At 48.0% G+C, this 16,938-nt stretch overlaps 1 protein-coding gene across 8 annotated transcripts in view; it reads left to right on the forward strand.

Moving 5' to 3' along the window:
* Positions 1-16,938, forward strand: part of EXD3 (exonuclease 3'-5' domain containing 3) — a 252,916-nt gene that overhangs the window by 32,989 nt on the left and 202,989 nt on the right. The window lies entirely within an intron of this gene.

Here is a 16,938-nt window from a genome sequence, read left to right on the forward strand (position 1 = left end):
TCACAGATGTGCTGCTGTCCCAGGGATGGGCTGTGAATGAGGAGCCAGGGATTGTGGCTTCATTCTAGCAAGGCATCGAGCTGGGCTTTCATGCTGAAGAATTGTTCTTTAGGGATGCTACTTTTTCTGCACAATAATTTATGGTGTGGTACGATAAAAGCAGTATTTAGATTTCTAATGCAAGGAGGAGCCTAAACTGAGGAAATGCCAGAGCTAAGGATGCCTGCACACCACCAAACTACCACAACGTGGGTGTGAGTTATGGCAGGCTTGAATTACATGACCACATACCAACCTTTTTCCTCCAAGAACTGTTGCTTTTTTCAGTTTTAAAGATGTATGTGCTCTGGAATGAGGAGTTAAGAAAGCTGAAAGTTTGTCACAGCTGGTGCCTCTCTTTTCACTGCAGTCAGGGGATGCAGAGGGCGGTGTATTCCAGGATAAAAGGGAATTCTGTGTTCCACAAAAACCTGATTTCTATTCTGAATTCCTCCATAGAGGTCTCAGACAGAGGCAGCTGTCTGGAAGCTGAGCACACCCACAGCAATGTTCAGAGTTTCAATTAAATTGTCCCTGAAAGGAAAAAGCAAAGGGATTTGTGGAATAGAGAGCAGTAAGGGTAGTGTCAGGGAGTAGGATTGGTGAAGGACAGCTGTGATGAGGGGATTCTCTTTAGGGAGGAAAGAGCTAGATAAGTAGTTTATTACCTGTAGACCAACCTCAGTGAATAGTGGGGGAGGTTTAAATGACACAAAATCTCTCCTTCAGCTCCATTACCTAAAATGTGCTGCTCTGCCTAAAATCTTTAATAATTTTTCCCACCAACCTGGTTGGGATAGGTTAGTGAGAGCTACTCAATAACAAACATGGAGCAACACAGCTGTACCAGTATCCCTTGGGTATATATTAAGCTGAGTGCTTTGAAAAATAAGAAATAACTCCCCGATCCCGAGAGCTGAAGGTGTGCATGTGCCTCGTGGCAATGGAAATGCCTTGTCTCCCTCAGTGTTTCAGTTTGCCATGTAAAACTGGAGCTAGCACTGCCTGGTACACTCCCAGCCTGTGGTTTCCAGGCCAGTCTGGTGTGTTTTGGTGTATCTCCCTCTGTTTTGAAGGTGGCAGCACTTGTTTCAATTAAGAAATCAGGTGTAATTCTGCAGAATTGTAGTTGTTCTTAATCTGATTTCATTCCTCACAGAAAACTCCAAATGAACATACTGGTTCTGTTTTCAAGAAAATGTCCCTTCCCTTCCCTTCCCTTCCCTTCCCTTCCCTTCCCTTCCCTTCCCTTCCCTTCCCTTCCCTTCCCTTCCCTTCCCTTCCCTTCCCTTCCCTTCCCTTCCCTTCCCTTCCCTTCCCTTCCCTTCCCTTCCCTTCCCTTCCCTTCCCTTCCCTTCCCTTCCCTTCCCAGCACTGCCATTCCCTCAGGCAGGAGCCCTGGGAGCCGAGCAGGGCAGTACAGGGGTCACTGCTGGTGGGATGAGTCAGGGCCAGCTCTGACTTGGATGTGTTCAGCCTGGAGATTCCTTCTTGTGTGTACTACTTTAGCACATCACATCTTCAGCAAGGCTCTTACAGTCTGTCCTCCTTTGTCCCACACAGTCCCTTTGCTCCACAGTCAATCTCACAGGACCAAAAGTGGGGAGACTTTTCTTTTGGTGATGAACAGCAGCTTGTTGTAATCTTTTAAGTTCAAATCCTCTTCTGTCCAAAACATGTTCTTGCTGAGGCTTGGGCAGTTTGAAAAAAAAAAAAAAAAGATGAGCAATTTACTTTTAATTTTTTCTCTTACTAAGCCTGATTATTGTTTTAATTACCCATTGTTATTGTTTGTGACCTTCCACTAGAATTGTTCAGTGTGAGTTTAGAAAGATTCCTGCTTTTATGTGCAGAGGGTGTGACTGGGAGGAAATGTTTGTTCAGATGGGTGGAACCACTTATCTTTCTTGTGCTTGCTTTGTGGGACATTCATCTTTAGTGAATGCTGCAGGGTCACTTACTGAACTGTTTATCATCTCCAGAAATAAAATGGTATTTAAGATTTAGCAGATTGAACTGGCTGTTCCCCTAAAGCCCCCAGGTGATGCTGTTGACTGGGGTAGAGCGCTTGAACAACACAGATACTTTAGTACCCAAATTGTAGCATTTAGGAAGAGAAGGAATCATAGAACCATGGAATGGTTTGGGTTGGAAGAGACCTTAAAGCCCATCCCATTCCACCCCTGCCATGGCAGGGACACCTCCCACTGCCCCAGGCTGCTCCAAGCCCTGTCCTGCCTGGCCTTGGACACATCCAGGGGCAGCCCCAGCTGCTCTGGGCACCCTGTGCCAGGGCCTGCCCACCCTCACAGGGAACAATTCCTAATTCCCAATATCCCATCCAGCCCTGCCCTCTGGCAGCGGAAGCCATTCCCTGTGTCCTGTCCCTCCATGCCTTGTCCCCAGTCCCTCTCCAGCTCTTCTGGAGCCCCTTCAGGCACTGGAAGGAGCTCTGAGGTCTCCATGGAGCCTTTTCTTCTCCATGCTAAACATCCCCAGTTCTCCCAGCCTGGCTCTTTAGGAGACACCAGAAGAAACTGGAGGGGAGGGACTGGGTAAGCCTAAACTCTAGAGAAGTTTCCCTCTGGAATCAAAATCTTTTACATTGGGTTGTGCAATACAGCCATGAGGCAGGAACTGAATGTGCTTTCATGAATGAACTATTAAAATTGTCCCTCCCTAATTTGTCGTTGGTGCATTTCTGGTTTGTGTCTGGAGGAGTCAGGGGTTGATGGGATGCTGGAAAGCCAACACTGCCAATTTGGAGTCCCTGCCTCCAGTAACTGGTGGGCCCAGTGCCTCGGCCATGGTGAACAGGCAGTTCAAATGCTCCATGTTCCAAACTTCACTGCCTAATTTAAATGCTTTTTTAGAAGCTCTGGTTCAGTGTTTCATTTCTCATGGCCCTGGTGTAGGAGGGATGGGAGCCCTGCAGTGCCCGAGCTGCAGCAGCCATGCAAGGCAGCCATGCAAAGCACTCTTGGTTCCGTAGGAATTCCATGAGACCCGTTCAGAGGTCAGAGATGGGAGGTGTATGGCTGAGGAACAATTATTCCAGAGAGCTTTGGAGGTGAGCAGCTTCACCTCTGTGCTACAGACCTGTGTGTCACTAAGGAAAGGATTTTCAAAGGGGTTGCTTTGCCTGATGCTGGTAATTTGTGGGTACACTTTGGAAGTGTCTGATAACTGAAGTTGTGACATTAGCTTTTTCAGTAAGGAGAATTACACAGATACATATTTTTAATGATCTGTGCACCTACTTGGTTTCTCAATATTAAGTACAATTCCATTTTTAAAAAACAATTCCAAACAGTTTTATAGTTTAGTCATTATTTACATTTGATTTGTTTAGGGCAGCGAAGAAGCAAATATGCAGAGGGTTGACTTTTTAAAAAATAATTATTAAAAATAATTACATTACTTGATATACAGATTAGATGTTTCTTATTTATTTAGAAGTAACCAGTTTAAAAAATCTATATGATGAAAATAATGTAGATAAAGGCAGTAAAACTGTCAGCTGCAGAAGAAACCACTGTGTCATTTCAGACCATGCACATTTGGGAACAGGTTCATGTTTCAGCTTCTTAAAACCATCACCTCCTGTTTTAATGAGCAGCATGCTTGTTGGAAATAAACTGAACCTCCAGGGGGGAACCTAAATGAGTAATGTCCCACTTTTCATTAGAATCTCATTAGTTTTGCAGTTATGAGGTATAAATCAAAAAACATAAGCAAAACCAACAGCCCCCAAAACACAGGGCTGTTCAGATTGCTGCTAATGGATGTCTGGCTCCTTGACTTTATGTCAGCCTGTGATTGGAGTTCAGCAGGGTACCGTGGGGTTTTTAGGCTCAGGCTAGTTAGTATCAGTAATTCCTACTCACAAGGCTGTGAAGAGGTGGGAATTTTGCTGCCAGTGCATTCCCGGGATTTGCATCTGCAGCCTCTTTGGGCACGTTTGACTTGGCCTGAGGAAGATGCAATTTTAAAGAGTTTCTGCTACGATTGTGAAAAGCATCTTTTTAAAGGCTTAATTGAAACTTTTGTCTTGAATGTGTTTTGCAACACACTGATTTTAATTTTAGTGAAATATGGACATTGTGAAATGACAGAGATCTGAAAATGGGCATGAAAATAAAGGAAACTTTCAATGTGTTTCCATCACACAGTTTTTGCAAGCTTATGTTAAACCAGATCATTGCAGATGCCGAGCTTGGGGGTTCATGTAACTGCCCGAGATGTCCATTCCTTTCCATTCCATGGGGTTCAGTCTTCCCTGGATATTTGGAAAATCTGGATTACTTGGCCTTCTTTTCCTGCTATGTTTTTTAAGCCAGTTAGAAGCAGGAAGAACTCACCATCTTCACTGCTGACCCTGATTTCTAGGACAGGCCATGAGTCACTGGGCTATTGTGGCAAAGGTGCATCTGTAGGAATAAGGGCCTGGCAGTAATACCAAACACAAAGTTGATCAGTAGCAGCCTCATTTCCCAGCTCCCTGCAGTAGCTTCAGTGGTCTAGAGTGGAAAAAATTTCTCATTCTGTAAGAGAAAGACTGGGTTCATTTCTAAGGCTGAGTGTGGTGCTGTGTTACTTTCCCACTTCTGCCGCCTTTTCCATTGCCTGGCATGGGCCAGACCACTTCTGAAATTTCAGATGCAGGAACGGGCTGCACTGTGAGGCAGGTAAAGCACAACCTCACTCAGAGAACAACAATCCCAGGGACTGCTGCCTGTGCTGGTGTGATGGTTGCTGCAGGTGAGAGGCTGTCCTTGGGCTGCTCTGTCCCTTGTCTGTCCTGGCTGTGGGTCCTGTCTCTCCTCAGCCCCCAGTGCTGTTTGCTGGGTGCTGTTGTTACCCAGCCCCTGCCCACACAGGCAGCTCTCCCTGTGGAGCTGTTTCATAGCTCCAGGCCTGTGGGACAAAGCTCCACGTTGGCTTTTTGTGGTTGTGTCTGCTTAACCACATGGCTGTTACGGTAAATATAGGAGAGAATGTGTAGAGCAGTTCAAAGAAAGGAAGATGTCTCTAGTTGAACCAACTCCAATGGAAAATCCCTTCCCATTTTTAGTGTTACTACCAAAAGACAACCTGCCTGCATTCACATAATACCCAGCATGTGTCACTGTAGAAAGTGGCACCTTTCATACCAAACATTCACTCCCTGGGCCCAAACAGATTTAATAGCTGAGATTGGAGGGCATATGCAAGTCTGTTCAAAATCTGCTGTAATTTGACATGAACATTGATTTCCTGCCAGCCTGCAAATGTAGGTCAGGAAAAACAGGTACTTGTTTCTACAACTCTCTGATGGTTGTGCTAGAACTCGCAGGAGTGTTCTGCTGGCTTTTCTTTTTTTCCTTTTTGAAAAAGATTTGCATTGATTTATAAATCTTTAAATTTAGAAAGGCAAACCGGTCTTTCATTTTTTCCAGAATTGCTTCATTCTTTCCACAATATGTGTTTGGAAGTCTGAGCCCTCTCTTACTTGGAGACTGGGGGAGAAGGGGAGGGAAGTGCTTGCCAGTTTGAAATGTTTTACATTTTTGAGAGCAGCACAGGCTGCAGTAACGAGCAGTGGGAGCCCTTCCCTCCGGAGTGCCCTGGGATGCCGCGTGGCCTCATTAACTTGGCTGCTCCAGGAACAGATTGAAAGCTGCTATTTTCATGGATATTGTTTAAAACTTGGCTGCAGCAATGAGGTGGGGAGGGAGAAAACAAACAAGGGAGAGAGCAAGAAAAAGAGCCTTAAGGCTGATATTACTCCTTTTCTGGTTACAGATATGGAAAATGTTGCAATTTTGCTAGGATAACATCATTTTGGCTTTGATATATTCCATTTGGGATGTTTGCTTTATGCTTGCTGAGTTTAACTTGGATTGAGATGAGGAACTTGTTCAGATTTGAACATAGCTCTGCAAAGTCTCTCTTGGTGGTAGGTTAAAAATAGAGCAGTTTTGCATTATTTTTTTCCCCTGCTGTGGCCTAGATGAGGTGCAAAAAGAAAGACTTTGCATTGTACGTGCTGTCTCCTGGGTTTCATTCCCTCCTGAGCACAGGGCACAGCACTGTTGTGTCTCCTTTGGAGGAGCTTTAAGCCAAGTGGCAGATTGTCCAAGGTGGGGCTGAGGGAAGATGGGACACCTGGACACGTCTGTGAGTTCCTCAGAAGAGTGTGCACACAGATGAAGTTTGTCTCCCTGTTCTGTCCCTGTGGATCTGTGGTGGGGTGGGGAGTGTTTCACTCTGCCTTTAGCTGGGAGTTGGGCTCTAGGTCACCACTGAACCCTGTCTGAAGTGTTCTGTGGAGAAGCAGGGGAGGGGATTCTCCCCAGAGCTGGGCTGTGAGGGAGGATGTTGATCAGGAGAAGATCAGAGTTGTCCTTGTGCTAAACCCTTTGTCCTCCCCATATTCTGCTGAAATGGCTCTGTCAGGTACTTCCTGGGGAGTCAGTGGAGGTTTGGGGAATTTGGACAATTCAGTCAGAAATTTCAACAATACAGTTAAGGATGGATTTGACCGTGGAGGACGTCAAGCTTTCTGTTAGAATCACCAAAAACTCTGAGCTGGAAGGGACCCCTGGGATCATCAAGTCCAGCTGCTATCCCTGCACAGAGAGCCCAACAATCCCACTCTGTGCATCTCTAAGAGCACTGTCCAGACACTCCTGGAGCTCTGGCAGCCTCAGGGCCACTTCACACATTTGATGGACACCGAAAGGTTTTCACATTTGGATATTATACAGCCTTCCCTTCCCATCGCCCCTTCCTCCTCCTCCCCACTCCTCACAGAAACATCACATTCCCTTCTTAGTCAAATCAACACATAGGAGTGAATGGCCTGAGGTCAGTGACACTATGGTCACCAGTTCTGGCCAGTAGAGTCCTGTGTGGCCTTTGCCTCCAGAGCACACTGGAGGGAAGTGACAGACTGTCCCAGGCTGTGTCCCCAGGGCTTGGGGAGCCTCACTTGGGAGGGAAGGGCTGCCTACCTACCTGCTTTCTGCGTCACTCCTGGGAATGACAGCCCTATGAAATCTGCACCTTGCAATAGTAATTAATTTTGGTTTCAGTTACTGCATTTTAATTCAAAAATTCAAGTACTGGGTAGTTTGAATTCCTTACAGAAAATCAGTAGAGACTGCTGCTGTGGTGTAAGTAAGAAAACAGACAGTGTGATGAAGGAGGGCTTGGACAGGTAATGGTTTTTGTCCTGGTTATCCCTGGGGTGACGGACCTGTGCAGCTCTGCTGACAGGAATGAGCGGAGTGCATTGTGGGGAAGACAACCCCCACATCAGGAATACAGAGAGGGGCAAACTTTTGAATTTTGCAACCTATTGAAACACTGTCCTCGTTTCACATGAGAAAATAGCTGCCCTCTGTAACTGCTGTTGGTCATGACCCATCCACAGACAGGGTTACTGTGAGCTGAGCTGTTCCCTTGGGTACCCGGGGCTGGAGCTGTCTCTGAACGTGGGACTTGCTGAGCTTCCAGCAGCTGAAGAAAAGCTTTTGCTGCTCTATTGTGCAGATGTGAGAGCAAGCCTGGTGCCATCTGACCAAAGCTTTGGTGTTTGCAGATTGTTTCTTCCCCAGGACCAAGTCAAAGGAGGGTGATGGAAATGCTTTTGCTGGAGCATTGTTTGCCGTTGTAGATCAATACAGTTTGAAGTGTTAGTTCTACCCAGGAATCCCTTCTTTTCCCCCCAGTTGTTTGCCCAGCCCTGCCGTGGCTGGGACTCTGGGATGGCACAGGATCAGATGGATTGTTGCAGTGTCTGAGGCCTCATTGTCCTCAGCTTGGCTTCTGATGCTGCGTGGGGAACACCAGATGAGCCAGGCAGGGCAGCGCATCCCCCAGCTGTTTGGAGAATTGAGGGAGAGAAAAAGGAGAAAGGCAGATTATCCCATTATGTTTACAGGGCATCGGTCACACAAACAATGACTGTCCTCTTTGACAAGAGGATTGTTTAATTAGTTAAGGGCTTGATAAAGAGATGACTGAACATACAGAGCTCTGAAGGCATCTGCCTTTTAGTACAGCAGGCACGTCCTCCCTGCCAGCCCTGGGCTTTTCCTTTCTCCTGAGGAGCACCAGAGGTCTCCAGAGCTCTGTTCCAAGTCTCAGAGCTGCTTACTTTGAGCATATTAAATTGAGTTTCTGTTATCTGAGAAGCAGAATTATAATTTAGCTGCCTCTGAACTAGTTCTGAGCATTCAGAAAGAGGGAGGCAATGTGAGTTATACTTAGAAGGACGTCTTTTTCACGTCTGTATTCTAGTATTACTAGTTCTCTTATCTGTTACAGCTTTTCCCTTGCTCCTTTCTTCTTGATTTTTAATCTGTGACAAGCGTTGCCAGTTAAATTCCATAGACTCTGAACTGAGCCAGAATGAAAATCTGTGTAAAGAGGTAATGAATTAAGCATAGGCAAGTGGGTGTGAAGCAGTGAAATTCCAAGTGTGTGCAGTGGCTGTGGGTACAGTGTTACACTGGCTTCACGTTGCTTCTGAATTTGGCCATAAAATCCAATTTGAAATACAGAAGTAATGAGTAGAGAGTGAATTTAACTAGTACATTGTAATGTTGGTGTTAGCATTGATTCTCATCTGTGTAACTCCTCAAAAGCAAGGAGTATACAGAATTTAAATCAATATTCAGTACTTCAGAAAATATTCCAGCTCAGCCATGAAATATTTATGTTTAACATCCTGCTGAACTTGCAATAGTTTGCTTGGGTTTAAATTGGCATCTGCCTTTGTACCCTAATACTCACAAATAATTAAACACAACACATTCTGGGTAATAAGAAATAATGTAGAAATGCAATTCTTTAAATTAAATCTACAATCTAAAAATGTTTTGTTGCTGTATCTTACTTTCAAGCCAACATTAGAAGCCACTTAGTATCTGTATTATTTTTTAAGGTTTAAGCCTCCTGTTGGTTTTTTTTCCTTGGAGATTTTTCACACTTTGTAGTGTTCTGTGGCCCCAGCAGAAGCCCTGCTGCTCTGTCAGAGTGTGTGTCATCAGCTGTCTGACCACAGCCAGAGAGGGGCTGGAGGAAGTGTTTTAAATTCACAGGGGGGTTGTGCATCAAGATGAACTGTCCAGCACTGGGGACAGACTGCCATTGTGGCTTCCAGTTCCTGCCCTGGTCATTGCCAGCTCCCTCTGTGTGTGCTGAGCAGGGCAGAGTGGGGAGGTGTGCCCTGTGTCAGCTCCTGCCTGCTCCAGGCAGGGACAGCAGTGCCAGTGCTGGAGCTAAGGGAAGCTGATGGCTGAATTCCACCCTCTCAGACACCAGGATTTGTTCTCTTCGTGTTCTTAGTGCTTAGTTCTTTGTCCTAGAGGGCTGCAAGTGTGTCCCAACTCTCAAGAAAAGAATCTATATAAAATAAGCCTTTCTCCAGGTTAATGAAAATATCCAAACAGAGCTGCAGCCTGGAACTGTGAAGATGTTATCAGGGCACAGACACTGCTCTTGGGGCCCCTTTCTGCTCGTTCTTTACCCCTCAGTGTGGGGCTTAGAGTGCCCTAGGGGAGCTGAGCAGGGGCTTTACAGCGGACCCCTGCTGCTTGCAGATCTCATGAAAGTTTCTGGAGTCCCAGGTTGGTGCCTCACTTGTTGCCCAGAGAGACTGTGGGCTCCCCATCTCTGGAAGTGTTCCAAGCCAGGCTGGATAGGGCTTGGAGCAACCTGGGATAGTGAAAGGCATCCCTGCCCATGGCAGGGCTGGAAGAAGATGAGCTTTAGGGTCTCTTCCAACCCAAGCTATTCCATGGTTCTAAATTCCTAAATTCCTATTACAGCTTCCTAGAGTGATGCACAGCATTCTCCCACTAAATACCAACAGCCTTCAATTTCTGTCAATGAGCAGCTTTCCTCTTGCTGCACTCCTGTGGTGTCTCTGCTTCAGGTGGCTGCTGTCACTGGCTGCTTCTCTCTTCCTATTTTCCACAGTCTTAAGCTAAAAGAAGTGGCAAAAGGACCTTGAAAGAAATTCAGGTCGAGTGTCTCATCAGCACAGGATGCTGCTTCATGCTGTTGTACCAGCGAAGATCAAGTTCCTCTTTGGTAGGAGCTGTGCCAACTTCACCACCCACACTTTGACAAAGGGTATTGTTTTACCATTTCAAGTAATTAATAATTTTTAGGAGGTTGCAATTTTCCGTTTTCAGCATGTCACCTCTGATTTCCTCTTTGTGTCCCAGAGGCGTTGGAGAGGCTGAGGGGCACAGTGAGGAATGCCCTTGTTCAACCAGGATTACCTTTACCAAGTGGAGGATGTTGCAGTTCTTCCCAATCCAGCCCTATTTGAGAACCAAGTCAGTGGCTTCCTTAGCCACCAAATAATGTTTTCCTTAATTGCCATCAGGCTGTGAGAAATTTCCTCTCTGAAACTGAGTTTAAATAACAATTTTCCTGCACTTTATTTCCATTGTTAGACTAAGAGAAGTCCCTGAAGAGGGATGGCAGCAGCCCAGGGTTGTACAGAGCTTGGAGAAAGGATGCCCTGCAGAGGTGCAGTCAGGTCATCATTGACTCCAAAGTGACCTCAAACAAGATGAGGAAACACACAGGACAGCGACAAGCAGCAATGCTGGATCTTTTCAGCCTTTCCACTTGCCCTTTTTCTGGGATCTCTCTTCATCATGCAGGGAGAGCTGTTCTGGGGCTTCCTACCCTGCTCTATGCTGCATCTCTGGCATGGAGTATAGACAGGAGAAACATGGCTGTGCTGCTCACGTTCATACAGGTGTCAAGGCTTCCATGCCAGCGTGTGGCCATGAAAGAGATGTGGTGTGAGCAGTGGGGAGCCAAGGAGATGCAGCAGGACAGCCTTGTTTTGTGGCTGCATCCAGAGCACCCAGCACTGCTGCCATCCCATCCTTAGGTGGCCCTCTGCACCATGCAGCCTGCTGGGGGCTTAGGGAAGACCCCAAGGAGCTGATCTCTCATACAGCTGAGATGTGCTGACAACAGCAAGTGCTATCCTGGTCCTTCAGAGCCCACCACGAGCAGGTGTCACCCAGCATCACCCCAGCAGTGGGGCTGGCTGGGCTGCTGATACCAGAGGAGACACCAGGGCTCCCTTTGGTTTGCTTTTCAGCTCCTGCAGTTTCTGGTAGGCATCTGCAGACTCCAGTGGGGAATGAGGCAGGAGAGAACCACAGGGTGAGATCTCTCTCCAGTGGTTCCTTTGATCAAGTGAGGACTTGTGCATTCGTCGTGCTTCACAGCAGAGGTGCTCTTGGCTTTGTGGCAGAGCAGTGCAGACACAAACTATCTTGATGGAGCTGACTTGCTGTGCTGTGAACAAGTGAATTAGATGAGAGCATCTCAGAACAGACATAGCATTTCATGTCCAAATGCAAAGGGGAGGAATCCCAATCTTGCCAGCAGTTGCCCACAGTTTTGCTGTTTCACTTTGAATTTGTTGCCAGCTGTTCAGATGCCAAATCATTTGGCAGCCAAAAATCAGATATCCCTGCCCATGCCTAAAGGAGAATAATATGTTGTTTCTGACATTTGTATTATTTTATGGGTCAATTCATCACTACTTAAAGGTTTTTCAAAAGGTGGTTAAAACTATGCATAAACTGTAGTACTTTCTGAAAAATTACAGCATGATTGTTGCAGCTCTAACTACAGCTAATAAGAAATCATACTGACAAAACACATGCCTTTCAGGTAAATAATGTTTGTGGATGTGGAACAGTCCAAAACCTGGGCAAGGCCACATTTTTCTCATCTTCTGAAGACGGTGGAGACGTCTGTAGCTACTGAGATCTCCTGATCTGAGCAGATGTTTCACAGTGGCTGTGCATGTCACTGCTCAAAACACTTGTGAAAATTAACCTGAGCCTTTGAACTGGAGACTCTGTTCCCCAGTCTGACCCAAGTGTTGGGGGTGAGGCAGGAGGAGGCTGCAGGGTAAAGCCTTTGCTTGTGCACTGTAAGGAGAACCAAAGGGCAAGGAGGAGGCTGCTGGAGACCCATCTTCCAGACATGTGGGAAAACCTGGCTCCCTACCCAGGAGCTTCAGGAGTGGTTTCTCTGTGCTGGCCTTCCAGGAGTGCTGCCAGGAGAACAAAATTGCACCTTCAAGACTCTCCTTATTTCCTCCTTTAGTATCATCTTCTACAAACTTGATTACAAACCAACATCCCTTGTAAAAGCCCTTTATGCCACCAGAGGTGATCTTGTTAATCCCACTGGTGGCTAATCAACACTGCCTTCAGAACCTGCTTCCCTGGCCCTTTACCTCCTGAATAAGCTTAGAGAAGATCTCTAGATCTGAGCTTAGAAGGTCTCTAAGCTTGTTCAGGACATAAAGCATGAGGAACAGCTACCCATGACGGAGTTTGGAAAGCAATTTCTTATCAGGCATGGTGGAGATAATACTGATATGGCTTGGGAAGAGATAAGAAGTCAGTGCACAATGTGTGGTGAATAATGTGACTTGGCTTTGTCCTGACCTTGTGGGATTGGACACTCTTCCTGCTTTATAGCAGAATGTTGTTTCTCTTGCTGTGGGTGTGAGTGTGAGGAAGTGTACAAGGAGAGTGTGGTGCAGGTGCTGGCTTTGTGCTTGACAATGACTTCATTGACTTTGATAAGCAGCCTTAATTGACCATGAGGTCATCTGGTGATGACCAGTGAAATGAAACTTTTTCAGGACGAACAGGAGAGAAAAGGGACATTGCGTGGGTGTCAGTCCCTCAGGTGCCAGCAGGTGGGATTGCCCAGGACAGAGCTCTTTCCAGAGAGTGGGGAAACAAAGCCACCATGCATTGTAAGGCATGATCTTGTAACAAGAGCTACTGGTCAAGGTTTCAGACTAGCAATCGGTCATCCCTTAATTTATATTCCAAGTAGCAGTCAGGATCTTCAGCCACAAACAAAGCCACTATCTCCTGCAGCTGTTCAGCCATCACCAGATGTTGCAGCCGATCGGTGCTGCAGCTCCTGCCTCTCCACCCTCCCTGTCCTTCAGCATTCCTGTCCTTGCTGCCATCAGCAATGAGGAGACTCCCTACAGAACAGGAGAGGACTCATAGGCAGTGATGTGGGCAAAAGGCAAACAGAAATGAAATAAGTTGTTATTAAAACAAGTAGCTGCTCGTTGTTGACCCTGTATATCAGATCTCAGGGAGAAAAACCTCCAAAGGAGATCTGAGTTAAACATGACAAGAACCTGGAAATTAAAACACCAATAGCTTGTGGAAGGTCTGAATTCTGGCAGGGTTTCCAAGGCAGAGTAGCTGTGTCTGGGAGAAGCAAAGGAGCTGCCCATGGCCCTGAGGGTGCCTGGGAGCTGTGCAGGCTGCAGGGCCCTGGCTCTGCTCCGGCTGCTGAGGAGCTCCCGGTCGGGGCGGAAGATGAGGAGCTGCAGACAGTTGGGATCTGAGGGATTTGCTAGTAACAGGGAAAACAGAGGAAATGGTGATTTGAGAGGAAATCCTTGGATTATTGTGCTTTGATTCATGGTTAGACATGGTCTAGAGTGAAAGTGATCAAGGAGAAACACACACAGTGGAGCTTCAGCTCCTGTGAGTGAATCGAAAGGCAGAGAGGGAGAGAAGCAGACCAGGATGGAGAAAATTTAGCAGATTTCTAAAATTACTCATCCATCCTGTAAAAGCTTTTTTGTTTAGGGTTACATCTACATCTGGAGGTATTCAAGCAAAACCCTGGGGAGAAGGAAAGCTTCAACACTAATAAAAATAAATAAAAAGAAGAAGGCAGAAAAAAGGTACTTTTATCAAAAACAAACCTTCCTTCCTCCCTTCTTCTGTAAATGCCACAATTCATTAAATTCTCTCTGTTTCACCTGAGAATTTGCTGGAGCATGTGTCAATCAGGAGGTGATTGCATTTACTTCAATTTACCAAACCTGTGCAGTGGGGATGTGACTGCAGAGTGTCTGTGGGTGATCCCTGGGGACACCCCCAAGGTGTGGGATTCATCAAGAGGTGAGCTCAGCCCGTGTCCCTGTCACTGCTCTGACCCTGCCCAGCAGTGGCACTCGGACATTCGTACCTTGCTGTGTGCCAGCCCAGAGCCCCTGTGGTTTTGTACAAACCCTTTCAGCCACTGTTCTCATTCATGTGCCAGAACTGCGAGCTGAGCCCCAGCCAGCTGTGCTCTCCTGGCAGGGCAAGGTGGGACAAACATCTGGTGACACGAGGGCTGCAGCTGCCATGGCCACTGCTGCCAGAGCCTGTCCAGCCAAGCCTTTTATAAGCATCAGACTCCAGAGTATGCTTCATGCTTAAAAAAACAAAAAGTGAATATGCTTATGAGGGATAATAAAGCTTCCTCAGTGATCCAGGAGGGAACGTTCAAACACTCCATGAGAGAGCTCTGGACAGATATTGGTAATACTGGCTTAACACTGCTGCCTAAACTTGAAATCCAAGTCCTGGGAGCAAAGTGTCTGAGGAACTCACAGTGAAACAGCCCTGGCTCTATTTGGGAAGTGCTGAAGCCCTACATTGAGTCCTCAGAGGAGTTGTGCTCACAGTGTTAACAAAGCTGTTCTAGGACGGGAAAAAAACAAGCCAAGTAAGCTCTTCTAATATGAGAGAGCTCAAGAGAGACTGAGTTGTCAGCATTTAAAGTAACTCTGCTGGATCTCATAAGAAGGATTTACATGTTACTATTACAATCACCCTGATTATTTAATCCCCAGACATTTTAAACTTTTCCAAATTTTTCTATATTATAGTGGTTTTCAGTAGTAGCCAAAATTTGGAGTGAAATTTGTGAAGTGTCTTCAACTGAGCTATTTTTCTATTTGCTGAGAATTTTTGTTTACACTTTGATTCTGGTGGAAATCCTGAATTGCCTATTTCCAAAGTTATTCCTTGGGTTTTTTTGGTTTTTTGTTTAAGATCCTGGTTTGAAGGTGAAATGATCCTTTGAGATTCTTTTTCCTGAAGTGCAAACCCTTTGACAGGCTAAGTATGGCCTGCATGGGTTTGAAATAGTTCTAGAAACTGCCGGTCTGTTCAGCACCTGAGCTCTCTGTGCCTTACCCAGGGTGTGCTGTCACCTCCTCACAGCCTTCCCTACAGAAAAAGCAAGAATCAGAAAAATGCAGACAATAACAAGACTGAAAATGATTCTCTGACGTTAACACATCCCCAACTATCAGGTTTCTGTTTCACTGTTGCCCGCACACAGAATTTTCTGTTCTTGGTGTTCATTATTCCCTGGGAGCCTTCCCATGCAGCACAGCAGGGTCAGGACGCTGTGCCTTGGTTCAGCAGGGTGGGTGTCCCTGGTCACAGCCAGCGCCTTGGGCTGTCTCTGTGTGACACACTGGGGGTTGGACACATCAGGCACGTGACCAAGGTGTGTGTGGTCACCTCCCTGTCGTTCCTTGGTGCCAGGTTGCCCTGGTGGAGGCGGTGGCACAGAGCCCCCCTGCCAGGCACAGCTCCTGTGTCATGCTCAGGGACAGGGAGGGGTCACAGCTGCTGTGTGACACGGGTGGTGTGCAGACTGCTGAGGGAATCTTGCATCAGGAGGGTGGGACTGGCAGGTGTGTTCCCTTCCAGGGATGATTCCCTCAGGTGGATGAGGGGTCCCCTCCCAGGTACAAAACTTTCAGAAATAGGGGAGAGGATCGATGCTGCCTGCAGGGAACTGGGTAGTGCTGGGAGATGGAAAGGACAATAAATCCCAGAGGTTTTAGGCAACCCAGGAGTTTAGGTGAGCCCGGAGACACGAGAGCAGGGCATGTCCCTGTGCGGGCTGTGCGCGGCTCCCAGAGCAAACCCGGGGCAGAGGGGCCTGCTGTGATCAGTGTAATTTTACAGAAGTAACTGAGTAGACAGATAAAACCTGTTAAACTCCGAGCTACTAACGCAGCAAAGGGAGCCCAGGCCCGCGCGGATTTGTCAGCAGAGGGTGCCAGAGCCCCGCGGCTGCTCCGCTCACGGGGAGCGCACCGGGGAGCGCACGGGGAGCGCACGGGGAGCACACAGGGAATGCACTGGGGAGCACACGGGGAATGCACGGGGAGCGCATGGGGAATGCACGGGGAGAACATGGGGAGCACACGGGGAATGCACCGGGGAGCACACGGGGAATGCACGGGGAGCGCATGGGGAATGCACGGGGAGAACATGGGGAGCACACGGGGAATGCACCGGGGAGCGCACGGGGAATGCAGGGGGAGCACATGGGGAGCACACGGGCAATGCACGGGGAGCACACGGGGAGCACATGGGGAGCACACGGGGAATGCACGGGGAGCGCACGGGGAATGCACCGGGGATCGCACGGGGAATGCACGGGGAGCACACGGGGAATGCACCGGGGATCGCACGGGGAATGCACGGGGAGCACACGGGGAGTACATGGGGAATACACGGGGAATGCACGGGGAGCACACAGGGAATGCACCGGGGAGCGCATGGGGAATGCACCGGGGAGCACATGGGGAGCACACGGGCAATGGACGGGGAGCACACGGGGAGTACATGGGGAATGCACGGGGAGCGCACGGGGAATGCACGGGGAGCACACGGGGAATGCACCGGGGAGCGCATGGGGAATGCACCGGGGAGCACATGGGGAGCACACGGGCAATGCACGGGAGCACACGGGGAGTACATGGGGAATGCACGGGGAGCGCACGGGGAATGCACGGGGAGCACACGGGGAATGCACCGGGGAGCGCATGGGGAATGCACGGGGAATGCACCGGGGAGCGCACGGGGAATGCACCGGGGAGCGCACGGGGAGTACATGGGGAGTGCACGGGGAATGCACGAGGAATGCGCGGGAAGCTCCGGAATGCACGGGGAATGCTCCGGGGAGCGCACCTGAGCCCGAGCTCGCCGAGCCTCCTGGGCTGCGGCGCATGGGCTGAGCCAC

This window comes from Agelaius tricolor, unplaced genomic scaffold (genome assembly GCF_023055355.1).
Source record: "Agelaius tricolor isolate 1412-34295 unplaced genomic scaffold, bAgeTri1.0.p SCAF_37, whole genome shotgun sequence".
NCBI lineage: Eukaryota > Metazoa > Chordata > Aves > Passeriformes > Icteridae > Agelaius > Agelaius tricolor.